Here is a 13,271-nt window from a genome sequence, read left to right as displayed (position 1 = left end):
GAAGGGAGATGTAGGTCAGTGGTGGAAGTATATGCGTGTGCACATTGGGGTGACTTGGAGGCATACGTCAACGCCTTCTAGGACAAGTTTTTGCCGCTTACAGTTAAGGAGAAATTGAGAAACCAGTTCTCTAAGTTAGTGCAACTGAACACCCCAGTAGCTGAGTTTGAGGCCATTTTCACTAGCTTGTCTAGGTTTGCACCTTAGTTTGTGGCGATTGAGGAGTGCTGTTGCTTGGAGTTTGAGAAGAGATTGAGGACCGGGCTCATGTTTAGAGTGGCCGGACCCATGATTAGAGATTATGGGCGCCTTGTGGAGGCGGCGGCGGCGGCCCATCTTGAGACCATTATGCAGATGGAGGAAGAGAGAATGAGGGGCTCTAGGAGGAGTCAGGATAATCAGGGGAACAGCAAGAGGTAGAGAGGTTCTAACCCCCAGTTATCCTAGGGAGCATAGTTGAGGTTCACTTTTCCAGTACCGAGTTCGGGTTCTAGGAAACATGGTCAGAGAGAGGTGACTCGTTACAAATGTGGTCAGTTGGGCCACAAGTCCCCAGTTTGTCCTCAGAGAGGAGGAGGGCAACGATCTGCACCATCTTCAGCTCGTTCTTAGAGCCAGAGTAAGGGGAGAGGATAGCCCTTTACTTGTTAACAGTGTGGGCAGGCGGGGCACATGAAGAGGTTTTGCCCACAGTTGGGTGGCACACCTGGTGCGTTTGGTTCGAGACAGATACAAAGTCACCAGCCAGCGCAGTCAGCACAAGCCTCAAGGGCCAATCAGGGAGCCTCTTTGGCTCAGTTAGTGCATAAGGCCTATGCTCCGAGGAGCGAGCAGGTAGATCAGAGGCCTACAGGGCACGTATATGTTGTTACTGCGCCAGATCTTGTACCAGCGCTTTCAGTAGTGAGAGATACCTTATTGTTTTGCAATTCAGTTACTAATGTGTTGATTGACACGGGTGCATCCCATTCATTTATTTCGTCTGTATTTGCATTGATTTTGGGGTTGGATTTGGCTCGATTAGCATCTCCTATCTGTGTAGAGTCACCTATTGGTGGTAAGATGATTTTAAAGTAGGGGTGTCAGGGCTGTGATATAGAGGTCTCTGGTCGTCGACTTCCGTTTTCATTTGTGTTGATTGACATGTCTAGCTTCGATTTTATTTTGGGTATGGACTGGCTATCGTCATATCAGGCTGTTATAGATTGTTACCGTCAGAGAGTTACTGTGTGTACCTTGAGCAGGGGTTGTTTTCATTTCTTGGGAGACCGGGTGGATAGGTTTTTATCACCGGTATATGACCCGCGTAGACGGAGTAAACTTAGCTGTCTTCTAGCAAATTTGTTGAGTGATAAGTGTGATGAAGTCCGAGTCGAATTACCAAGAGTGGTTTGTGAATACTCGGATGTTTTTCCAGAGGACCTTATTGGTTTGCCACCTCATCTAGAGATTGAGTTCTCTATTGATCTAGTGCCTGATACGACACCGATTTCCATGGCACCGTATAAATTTGCACTTGCCGAGTTGAGTGAGTTGAAGATTTAACTCCGAGAGTTATTAGATAAGGGTTTTGTTCGCCTTAGTACTTCACCTTGGGGAGCATCGGCTCTCTTTGCTAAAAAAAAGATGGAGCGTTACGACTTTGCATTGATTACCAGAAGTTAAACCGGGTAACTGTTAAGAATAAGTACCCAATGTCTCGCATAAATGATTTGTTTGATCAGTTGAAAGGGTTTTGTTGCTTCTCTAAGATAGAATTGAGGTTTGGTTATCATCAGTTGAGAGTAAGGGAGGAGGATATTCCGAAGACGGCATTCCGTACGCGGTATGGCCATTATGAGTTTCTTGTGATGCCCTTTGGGCTAACCAATGCCCTAGCTATATTTATGGACCTGATGAACCGGATCTTCCAAGAGTTCCTAGATCGTTTTGTTGTCGTCTTTGTGGATGACATTTTGATTTATTCACCCTTCGAGGAAGAGCATGAGAAACACTCATGAGTGGTACTTGAGTTGCTTAGAGCCCACAAGCTATATGCTAAGTTTGGAAAGTGTGAATTCTGGCTGAAGGACGTTAAGTTCTTAGGCCATGTGGTATTTGGGAAAGGAGTGGCTTTAGATTCATCCAAGATTGAGGCAGTGCAAGATTGGGCACAACCTGAGAATGCTTTCGAGATCCATAGTTTCTCAAGATTAGCCGGGTATTATCGTCGATTTGTGAAAGATTTCTCTAGGCTAGCCTCACCGTTGACCAGATTGACGAGGAAAGGGATCAAATTTGTGTGGAGTGAGACTTGTGAGAAGTCATTTCAAGAGCTTAAAGTTAGACTTACCACTGTTCCAGTTCTGATTATTCCGGAGAGGGGTTTGGGTTATTCGGTGAATTGTGATGCCTTATGGGAATGTTTAGGTTATGCATTGATGCAAGAGGGGAAGGTAGTAGCCTATGGCACATGGTAGTTAAAAACCCATAAGAGAAGCTACCCTACTCACGACGTAGAGTTAGCGGCAGTGATCTTTTCCTTGAAGATTTGGAGGCACTATTTGTATAGAGAGAAATTTGAGGTGTTTTCGGATCACAAGAGTCTAAAGTATCTGTTTACCCAGAAAGACTTGAACTTGAGGTAGAGGATGGATGGAGTTCATAGAGGACTATGATTTTGAGTTGCATTATCATCCGGGAAAAGCCAATGTTGTGGCCGATACCTTGACTAGGAAATCTATTAGCAACGTAGCTTGTATCGCCATCCGGGAATGGAAGATGCTGGGTGCTCTTGGTAAATTTGACTTGCATCTTGGCGTGTTCATTGAGACTGCAGTGTTGTTTATGGTAGTTGCACAACCCTCACTTATGAATCGAGTGTTAGAAGCACAGAAGGGTGACCTTGAGGTGGAATCCCTCTGGGAGAAGATCTCCAATGGAAAGGTAGAGAAGGGCTTAAATATGCATCCCGACCTAAATGTAAGATACCGTGACCTTTTGTTCATACTGGAGTCTTGCCGGGAGGAAGTACTCCGAGAGTTTCACTATTCACGCCTTGCGGTGCATTCGGGAGGCACAAAGATGTATCACAATCTTAATCGCCAGTTTTGGTGGAGAGGTGTGAAGAAGGATGTAGCCGTGTTTGTATCGAAGTGCCTTATTTGTCAGTAAGTGAATGCCGAGCATAAGAGGCCAGCGGGTTTGTTACAACCCTTGCTGTCACGACCCAAACCCGCCCCTATAGGTTTAGTGTTGTAACCGACCAGTAATCCTTGGATTACCGAAGGCCTCTTGACATAATAACATGTAGTTATGGGCCGCAGAAGCAAATATACAAAACATACAAAGTCCATTGAGCTGTGAAGACATACATGAAACGTATAATTTAAAACTTTTATAAACTTATGGGTGATGTTGAGAGACATAACAATTACATATCACCCCTAGCAGCGTAATGTCAAAAATCTTGCACAAAACTTAACAGACAACAAACTATAATATGATTACAAAAACAGCCACAAATCTTGACTTCATTCGGAACCTCCTCGGGAGGCACAAAGGTTGGCTGACAAAAATCGAAACATAGGCCGTCAACTCTGGGCCTGGTCATGTGCTTGCTCACCTACATACATAATATAAATAGTGAGCTAAAGCCCAGTGAATAATAACAGAGTAACTTTAATGAATGATGCCCATAACATATCTCAAATCTCAAAGCAAATTACAGTAATATTCAGATAACAGAAATAGAATCATAATCTTATCCATATTCAAATCATGTGTGGTACATCCATTAGCGTGATCATGTCTTTTTGGTCAAGCATATCAAGTTCCATAAAGGAACCTCCGGTACCGGGTAACATATCTCATACATCGGCCACGGTATTGTTTCCCCCAGGCGAGGGCCTGGGCCACGGTATTATTTCCCCCGGGCGAGGGCCTGGGCCACGGTATTATCCCCCGGGATAGGGCCTCATGATCATAAGCCACAGTATTATATCCCCTGGGCGAGGGCCTCTGCTAAGGATACCACAATTACGTTTCAAAGAAAACTTGGATAGTCATTCATTCATACAAAACGTAGTATTTTAGAAAACTGGTCATTTCATACCATTAGAAAGTAATTAAAGTCAAACATAACTTTACAGAGTTATTACTCACAGATAATTGGTAGCTCCAATTAGATGGCAAAGTGGGCAATTCACTTATTCTGAGGCACGTGACCTACATAACATGGCAGATTCTTACATTGAATACACATGCTTGGATTGTATATAACTTATTCTAGTTGTTCTTAGCGTGTTACTAGCCACTAACCTCATATGGAGTCTTAAACATGGCCTAGGAATGCCTAGGATGGAAAGAGGATGCAAAAATGCACTTGGAAACATTTCTCAAATTTTACTGAAAATAGGGTCTACGCTCGAGCGTGGATTTCCCCGCACGAGTGAACATGCAAGGTATGAAGGTTCGCTCGAGCGTGACTTCCCTCGCTCGAGTGGACTGCAAACTTTGGAAAAAGTACTGGTTGCATGTTTTTCACACTCAACGGACGCTCGATCCCCGCTCGAGCGTGAGACTCAGACCCTCGCTCGAGCGTGCATTCCCTCGCTCGAGCAGACTGCAAAACATATGAACTTCTGAGCATATGCATTTCACGCTCGAGCGTGACTCTCGTCGCTAGAGCGGAAGTGCACGTACTCAGAGTGCTCGCTCGAGCGTGAATTCTCCGCTCGAGCGTGGATCAAATTTTTGGAATTTCCAGATTTGATCCACAAGTTCAATATTCAACCTCAAAGGTACCAAACTCAACTTTCCTGGGCCAAAACTTTGGAAAACTCATGGAGACTCATAAAACAACATGTCTCAAGGATCAATTCAAGAAATTATGGCCTAAAGACTTGCTAATTGAACAAAATTCAACATGAAACTCAAGAATGTTTTATGAACATAACATGCATGGATTTTCTTGAAGCCCAACACTTCAAAACATGATCAAACACGATGAATTGATGGAAAAACATGGTAAATTCTCAATATGTAGGTGAGATGAGCACATGCATGATAGGATTCTTGACAATTAAACTCAAAACATGGGAATTTATGCATGCATGTATGGAATGCTTTGATTTCCTCCTACCTAGCTCAAATCCTACATGTAATCCTTTAATTATTTGGAGTCTAGCAAAAATCTAGTTCAATTACACAACCAAGAGCTTGATGCCTTACCTAGTGACTTGAATTCACAAGGGTTGAAGTTAGAGTTCTCTAATTCTTCTTAATTCACCAATAATCCTAGAATTTCCAAGGTTTGAATCCAATTTCCTTCTCACTCTCGTCTCCCTCACTTTTGGTGTTTGAAGAGCTCAAGGATGCACATAGATGAAGAGAGGAGTGAGTGGGAGAATGTATGTAATCAATGAGGCCACTAAGGCCTTAATTAGGCCATTAAACAAAGTGTGTTTAATTAAGGTTAATTAGTGGACATTAGTTTAATCTAATTTAATCATTCCAAATTGAATTTCAATTAAGCCTACCATAAAATTCCATAAATCTTAATTAATACATAAATTAAGCCAATTTCTAATTCGGATGCCAATAAGGCCTTTAATTCTCAAACTGAAAGAAAATCATAAACATGTTTTCCTACGTTAAACAGATATATACATACTTTATGCAACGCACACATGTAATTTAATTCAGAATTTCACCTTAATCATCAATTAAGCATAATTAGCCATAGATTAACGTTAATCAGGAATCGGGGTTGTTACAGCCTTCCCCCCTTAAAAGAGTTTGGTCCTCCAAACTCGAGTTACCTTCGTTTTGGAAGAATACTGGATTCAGAGGGAACAACTCAGGGTATCTCTTCATCGTGTCTTCTTCGGTTTCCCAGGTAGGATAGGTTCCTCCATGGTTCTGCCAGTTAACTTTTACTAGCGGTATTTCCTTGTTCCTCAATCTTTTGATCTGGCGGTTCACAATCTGAATAGGTCTTTCTTCATAAGTGTAATTATCCCTTAAGAGTACATATGTTGGTTCAATGACATGGAGTGGATCTCTCAAATATTCCCGAAGCATTGACACATGAAATACGTTGTGCATATGCTCCATAACTGGAGGTAGGGCCAATCGATAGGTTACTAAATTGATCTTTTCAAGGACTTCATATGGCCCAATATATCTTGGTGCCAACTTGCCTTTCACACCAAACCGAGTTTGACCCTTCATTGGGGCTACTTTTATGAATACGTGATCCCCAACTCCATATTCTCTATCTCTTCGTCGAACATCGGCATAACTCTTTTGCCGGCTCAGTGTAGTTTTCAGATGCTGCTGGATCAGTTTCACTTTCTCTGTTGTTTCTTACACAAGCTCCGGTCCTAACAAAGGTCTATCACCTACTTCAGCCTAACATATCGGAGATTGGCATTTTCTTCCATACAAAGCTTCGTAAGGAGCCATTCCAATGCTTGAATGGTAGCTGTTGTTGTACACAAATTCAGCCAACGGTAAATAGGTCTCCCAATTCCCCTGGAAGTTTAATACACACATTTTGAGCATATCTTCCAAAGTTTGGTTAGTCCGTTCAGTTTGTTCATCTGTTTGAGGGTGACAGGCACTACTCAACCTTAGTTCAGTCCCCAAAGCCTGTTGCAAACTCTGCCAAAATCTTGACACAAACTTTGAGTCCCTGTCAGATACAATAGATACTGGCACTCCATGCAATCTCACAATGTCAGTCATATAAATATTGGCCAATTTGTTAGCATTGTAAATAGATTTAATAGGTAGGAAATGAGAAGACTTAGTTAAATGGTCTACAATGACCCAAATAGAGTCCATACCTCGAGAAGAGCGAGGCAATCCCACTATGAAATCAATTATTGTGTGCTCCCATTTCCATTTCGGTATTGGAAGTGGTTGTAGCAAACCAGCGGGTCATTGATGTTCAGCTTTAACCTATTGGCAATGTAGATATCTAGCCACAAAATCTGCAATACTCTTTTTCATTCCAAGCCACCAAAAATTCTGTCTCAAATCATGATACATTTTTGTGTTTCCCGGATGCATGGCAAACTTTGTGTTGTGGGCTTCAGACATAACACGCTTTCTCAAGTCACAGCAATCAGGTATACAAAGATGATTTTGAAATTTCAGCAGATTATTCTCAAACACAAATCTTGGCCTCGGCTTTGAATCAAGTTCTTTTACAACCTTTTTCAAGTATTCATCTTCAAGTTACTTCTCTTTGATTTCTTCTGTGATTGTAGGCTGAGCGGACATAGCGGCTAGTATTCACCCTGTTCACGTATCACGATCTCAATCTCATTTTTCTCCAAGTCGTATAACAGTTCTTCCTGGCTGGTAAATAAACATGACAAATTTCCCATTGACTTTTGGCTCAAGGCATCTACTACGGTATTAGCTTTCCCTGGGTGATATAAGATCTGCAAATCATAATCTTTAATTAGCTCTAACCATCGCCTCTGTCTCATGTTCAATTCCTTTTGGGTGAAGAAATATTTCAAGCTTTTATGATCGGTATACACTTCAAAAGTTACCCCGTACAAGTAGTGACGCCAGATTTTCAAGGCAAATACCACAGCTGCTAGTTCCAGATCATGGGTAGGGTAATTCTTTTCATGAGGACGAAGCTGTCGAGAAGCATAGGCAATTACCTTCCCATGTTGCATCAACACACAGCCCAACCCTTTATACGAAGCATCACTGTAAATTTGAAACCCATCAGTACCATTAGATATGGTTAGGATCGGTGCAGTCACCAACCTGGTTTTCAACTCTTGAAAGGCTGATTCATGCTGACCATTCCAATCAAACTGTACATTCTTTTGTGTTAATTATGTCAATGGCATTGCAAGCTTTGAGAAGTCTTTCACAAATCTTCTGTAATAACCAGCGAGTCCCAAAAAACTTCTAACTTCTATTACATTTGTCGGTCTAGGCCAATCCACAACAACTTCAATCTTCTGAGGGTCAACATAAACGCCCTCCTTATTGATTACATGTCCCAAAAATGCTACACTGTCGAGCCAGAATTCACATTTGGACAATTTAGCATATAATTTATTTTCTCTCAAAATCTGCAAAGTAGTTCTTAGATGTTTCCCATGTTTTTCCCAGTCTTTAGAATAAACCAAAATGTCATCAATAAACACAACAATGAATTCATCGAGATAGTGTTTGAAAACCCTATTTATTAGGTCCATGAAAGCTGCAGGCGCATTTGTTACCCCAAAAGGCATTACCAAAAATTCATAATGTCCATATCTAGTCTTGAATGCAGTTTTCTCTATGTCTTCTGCCTTAACTTTTAACTGGTGATACCCAGATCTGAGGTCAATCTTGGAAAACACTTGGGCTCCTTGAAGTTAATCAAACAAATCATCTATTCGAGGCAAAGGGTATTTGTTCTTAATGGTCACCTTGTTCAATTACCGATAGTCAATACATAGTCTCAAAGATCCGTCTTTCTTTTTAACAAATAACATTGGAGCACCCCAAGGTAAGGTACTTGGCCGAATGAATTTCTTGTCTAAAAGTTTTTGAAGTTGAACTTTTAATTCCTTCAATTCAGAAGTCGACATCCTATATGGAGTCTTGGAGATGGGTTGTGTTCCAGGTATTATATCAATGGTAAATTCAATTTCCCTATCAATCAAATCCCCGGGTAGATCATTAGGAAACACATCAGGAAAATCACAAACCATAGGAATTGTAACGCCCTCAAAATAATACACAATACCCAACATTTTAGACATGCGTTGATATAAAAGAAATCAACCATTTCTATTCATCAGAGTAATTCTTACAACTGTATTACATGTTAACAACAAAAGCAAACGCCCTATGGGCTTACAGCTTTCCAAGTTAACACTTGGTTACAAAAAGGAGTACTAACTCAATACACATAAAGCCCTTGGCTTGAATTTACATGTAATACACCAAAAGAAAATAAGCAAAACAATCCGTCTGCCTCTAGCCTCCCAAGCTATGTCCTTAGAGGTGGCATGCTACCTGTACTTGAAAATGATGTCCCATAAAGGGTGAGCCACAGCCCAGTAGAGATATGCTAAACACAGTATGAGCAATGACTAAGACATTAGCAATTGATAAATGTTCAATTTCCATAAACCGATTCATAACCCATTTCCATTCCATTCCACTTTCCATTTCTTATCAATTTCACAATTTACATCAACGGCTCAGAACCTGGCCAGCCACTTATATGAAACAATGACTCATATTAAACATTTCCCATTTCTACAATAGATAAACATACTGGTTGTATCAACATCTCAACAGATAAGCATACAAGCTGTATCCACATTCTAACAGATATGCATATTAGCTATATCAACACTTCCAATGACAAGCATATGAGCTGTATCCACACTTCCAAAGATAAGCATATGAGCTATATCAACACATTATCTGACAAGCATATGAGCTGTATCAACACATTATCTGACAAGCATATGAGCTGTATCAGTGGAGTCCATCCCCTATCTCCTCCCAAACAACATCCGGTTTAGAGGTCCATCCCCTATCTTTCCCTAAACCGTGGAGTATATCTCCTATCTCCTCCCACACACACAATGCATATATACACAAAGGTCATATACACAATCAATCAATACATAACGTTAATGTATTCTGTCAACCGTCATACTCTATGACATATCCAATTGATTAGTTTTAGTTTGTCTAATCATCATACATTGTCTACAACAATCAAAACTACCCTCCACCGGTAGTCCAAGCAATTATTTCTAAACAGATAATAAAAGCTCCAACAGATAAAATATCAATGTTTTCAAAAGTGAGCGATTAATAAATCTAACTCCACAATTCAACTATATAATGAACCAATTTCATTATTTCCAACTCAATTCCATATAGCTACAATTTTCCCAAATTAATTATACCAATTAATTTATTCCACAAATTAGGGTTTTCTACCCCATTTCCCAATATTGACCTAATGGCCTATATATCAACAACCAACGACAAAATCATTATTTTGAAACCCAAAATACATATTTTTGAATCAAAATAACAAAACCCCTTTTTAACATTTTCAAACCCTAACTTCCCAAAATCAACCATTTAACAAAATACCCAAATATCTAGGTCAAAACCCATAGTTGTGAGTAGGAACCCTTACCTCAAAAGATGAGACCCAAAGAAGAAGATGGTGAAAACGAAGTTGCTTCAAACCACGAGTTCCTCGGATCAAAAGTTAGCCCTCGACGATCAACAACCATTTTGTAAAGACCAAAGGTGAGGAAAACACCCTAGCTAGATCAATATCTAGAGAGAAGGCAAGGTTTTAGAGAGAGAGGCTCTCAAATGGCTTTTTCGAAAAAGTAAGAGAGAGAAAGGATGAGAAAAAGTGATTTAAAACTGCCCCACAGCCAACTGATATACGACATTCCCGCTCGAGCGGAAAACACAACGCTCGAGCGTCAAGAACAAAAACTAGGTCCGCTCGAGTGCAAAAAGGCCCGCTCGAGCGCCAAGACACAAGAATAAAGCACATCCGCTCGAGCACGAAAACCAATCCGCTCGAGCGTAGATTTCCCCCTTCCAGAACTTATACCCAGAAAGTGCTACCCGCTCGAGCGCCAACGAACCCGTTCGAGCGCTACTGCTCGAGCGTAAAGAAACCCGCTCGAGCGTAAAAATCACACCTGCAGAAGTTTTGCAGGGACACGGAATACTGGGGTTATGCAATCCCCGCTCGAGCGCAAGAAGACCCGCTCGAGCGGATCGCCTAAAAACTGGGCAACAAGGAATTGAAACCAAGGCCTAACCAACCTGTAACAACCCTGCCCAAAACATCCTAAAACTCAATCAAGCGGAATTAAAGGATGACAACAAGATAAACACAACTACCAACTTCACGAAACCGAGTCCGGAATATAACAGAATAGTAAAGGGACAACCGGGATCGCTATAACCTCCCCCCTTAAAGAATTTCGTCCCCGAAATTAAACACAAGTTTTTCAAAAACCGGTTTTCTCCATTCTCAACAATATTATAACATAATATTTAAACAACCCGACCCATTACCGGTCAATCCCATCTCTTTTCAAGAGGCAAAACACGTTATTCATAACAACCTGCATTATCAACATGCATTCTTTTGAAATCTACCAATTTCAACCTGTTTCTCACAATTTCTTAACACATGCAACATTAATGTTATGCTTGCATTTCCACAATATACTTAACATACGCAATGTTAAAACAAACTTCCATTAACCAAAACATTCACAATGTTTTACAACTTAAGACATATACAATGCTCTTAAAGTTCAACAAGATTACAGAATTACATTACAAAATTACACATCAATAAACATGTCCGGATATTTTTCACGGACTTCCAACTCACGTTCCCAAGTGGCTTCCTCCACTCCGTGATGTTTCCACAAAACCTTCACCAAGGGAATGGTCTTGCCTCGCAAGACTTGATCCCGCCTATCCAAGACCCGAACCGGTCTCTCCTCATACGAGGCATCCTCATCTACCTCCAAGTCGGTCCAATCCAACACATGGGACGGATCCGGCTCATACTTCCAAAGCATACTAACATGAAAGACGTCATGAACCCCGGACAACTGTGGTGGCAAAGCCAAACGGTAAGCAAGTTCCCCAATCTTCTCGAGGATCTCAAAGGGACCAATAAACCGAGGGGATAACTTCCCACTCTTCTCAAACCTCATCAAACCTCGCCTAGGTGATATTTTTAAGAAAACATGATCACCTATCTCAAACGCCAAAGGCCTCCTCCTACGGTCGGCATAACTCTTTTGGCGACTCTGGGTTATAACAAGCCTCTTACGGATAAGCTCAACTTTCTCCGTCGTCTCTCTAACCAACTTCGGACCCAACAAAGGTGCATCACCCACCTCGGCCCAACACACTGGAGACCTACACGGTCGGCCATACAAGGCCTCAAACGGTGCCATACCGATGTTAGACTGAAAACTGTTGTTGTAGGCGAACTCCACCAAGGGCAAGTGCCTCTCCCACGTCCCACTAAAGTCAAGGACACAACCTCGAAGCATATCCTCAAGGATCTGAATAGTACGCTCGGACTGCCCGTCAGTCTGAGGATGATAAGCCGTACTAAAGGTCAACCTGGTGCCCAAGGCACTCTGCAAACTCTGCCACAACCTAGCAGTAAAACGAGGATCTCTATCTGAGACGATCGTCACTAGGACCCCGTGCAATCTCACTATGTCCCGAATATACAAGTCGGCGAGATGATCTACCGAATCTCTTACGCGCATAGGAATGAAATGCGCCGACTTAGTCAACCGGTCTACAACCACCCAAATGGCATCACTACCCCGCTGAGTCCTCGGAAGACCAACAACGAAGTCTATAGTGACATGCTCCCACTTCCACTCGGCAATAGGCAAGGGTTGCAACAAACCCGCTGGCCTTTGATGCTCGGCCTTCACTTGCTGGCAAGTAAGGCACTTAGACACGAAAACAGCCACATCTCTCTTCATACCCCGCCACCAAAACTGGCGACCCAAATCCCGATACATCTTAGTGCCTCCCGGATGCACCGTAAGGCGCAAATGATGGAACTCTCGGAGTACTTCCTCTCGGCAAGACTCCGGCACAAACAAACGGTCTCGGTATCTCACACTTAGGTCGGGATACACCGTCAGACCCTTTTCAACCTTCCCACTGGAGATCTTCTCTCGGAAGGACTCCACCTCAAGGTCATCTCTCTGTGCCTCTAACACTCGGATCACAAGTGTAGGCTGTGTAACAACAGAAAACAAGGCCGCAGCCTCAACAGATTCACCCAGAAGTAAATCAAACTCACCAAGCACACCCAACATCTCCCATTTCTGGATGGCTATACAAGCTACATCACTAATGGATTTTCTACTAAGGGCATCGGCCACAACATTGGCCTTTCCCGGGTGATAGTGCAACTCAAAATCGTAGTCCTCAATGAACTCCATCCATCTCCTCTGCCTCAAATTCAAGTCTCTCTGTGTAAACAGGTACTTCAAACTCTTGTGGTCCGAGAACACCTCGAACCTCTCACCATAAAGGTAGTGCCTCCAAATTTTTAAGGCAAAGATCACTGTTGCTAACTCTAGGTCGTGTGTAAGGTAATTCTTCTCGTGTATTTTCAACTGACGTGAGCCATAAGCTACCACTTTCCCCTCTTGCATCAACACACAACCCAAACCCTCTCGTGAAGCATCACAATAGACTGCATAGCCCAACCC

This window comes from Camellia sinensis, chromosome 5 (assembly GCF_055761805.1).
Source record: "Camellia sinensis isolate YWXY chromosome 5, ASM5576180v1, whole genome shotgun sequence".
Classification (NCBI taxonomy): Eukaryota; Viridiplantae; Streptophyta; class Magnoliopsida; order Ericales; family Theaceae; genus Camellia; species Camellia sinensis.
The sequence above is the reverse complement of the archived record's forward strand: the minus strand, read 5'-3'. Positions refer to the sequence as shown.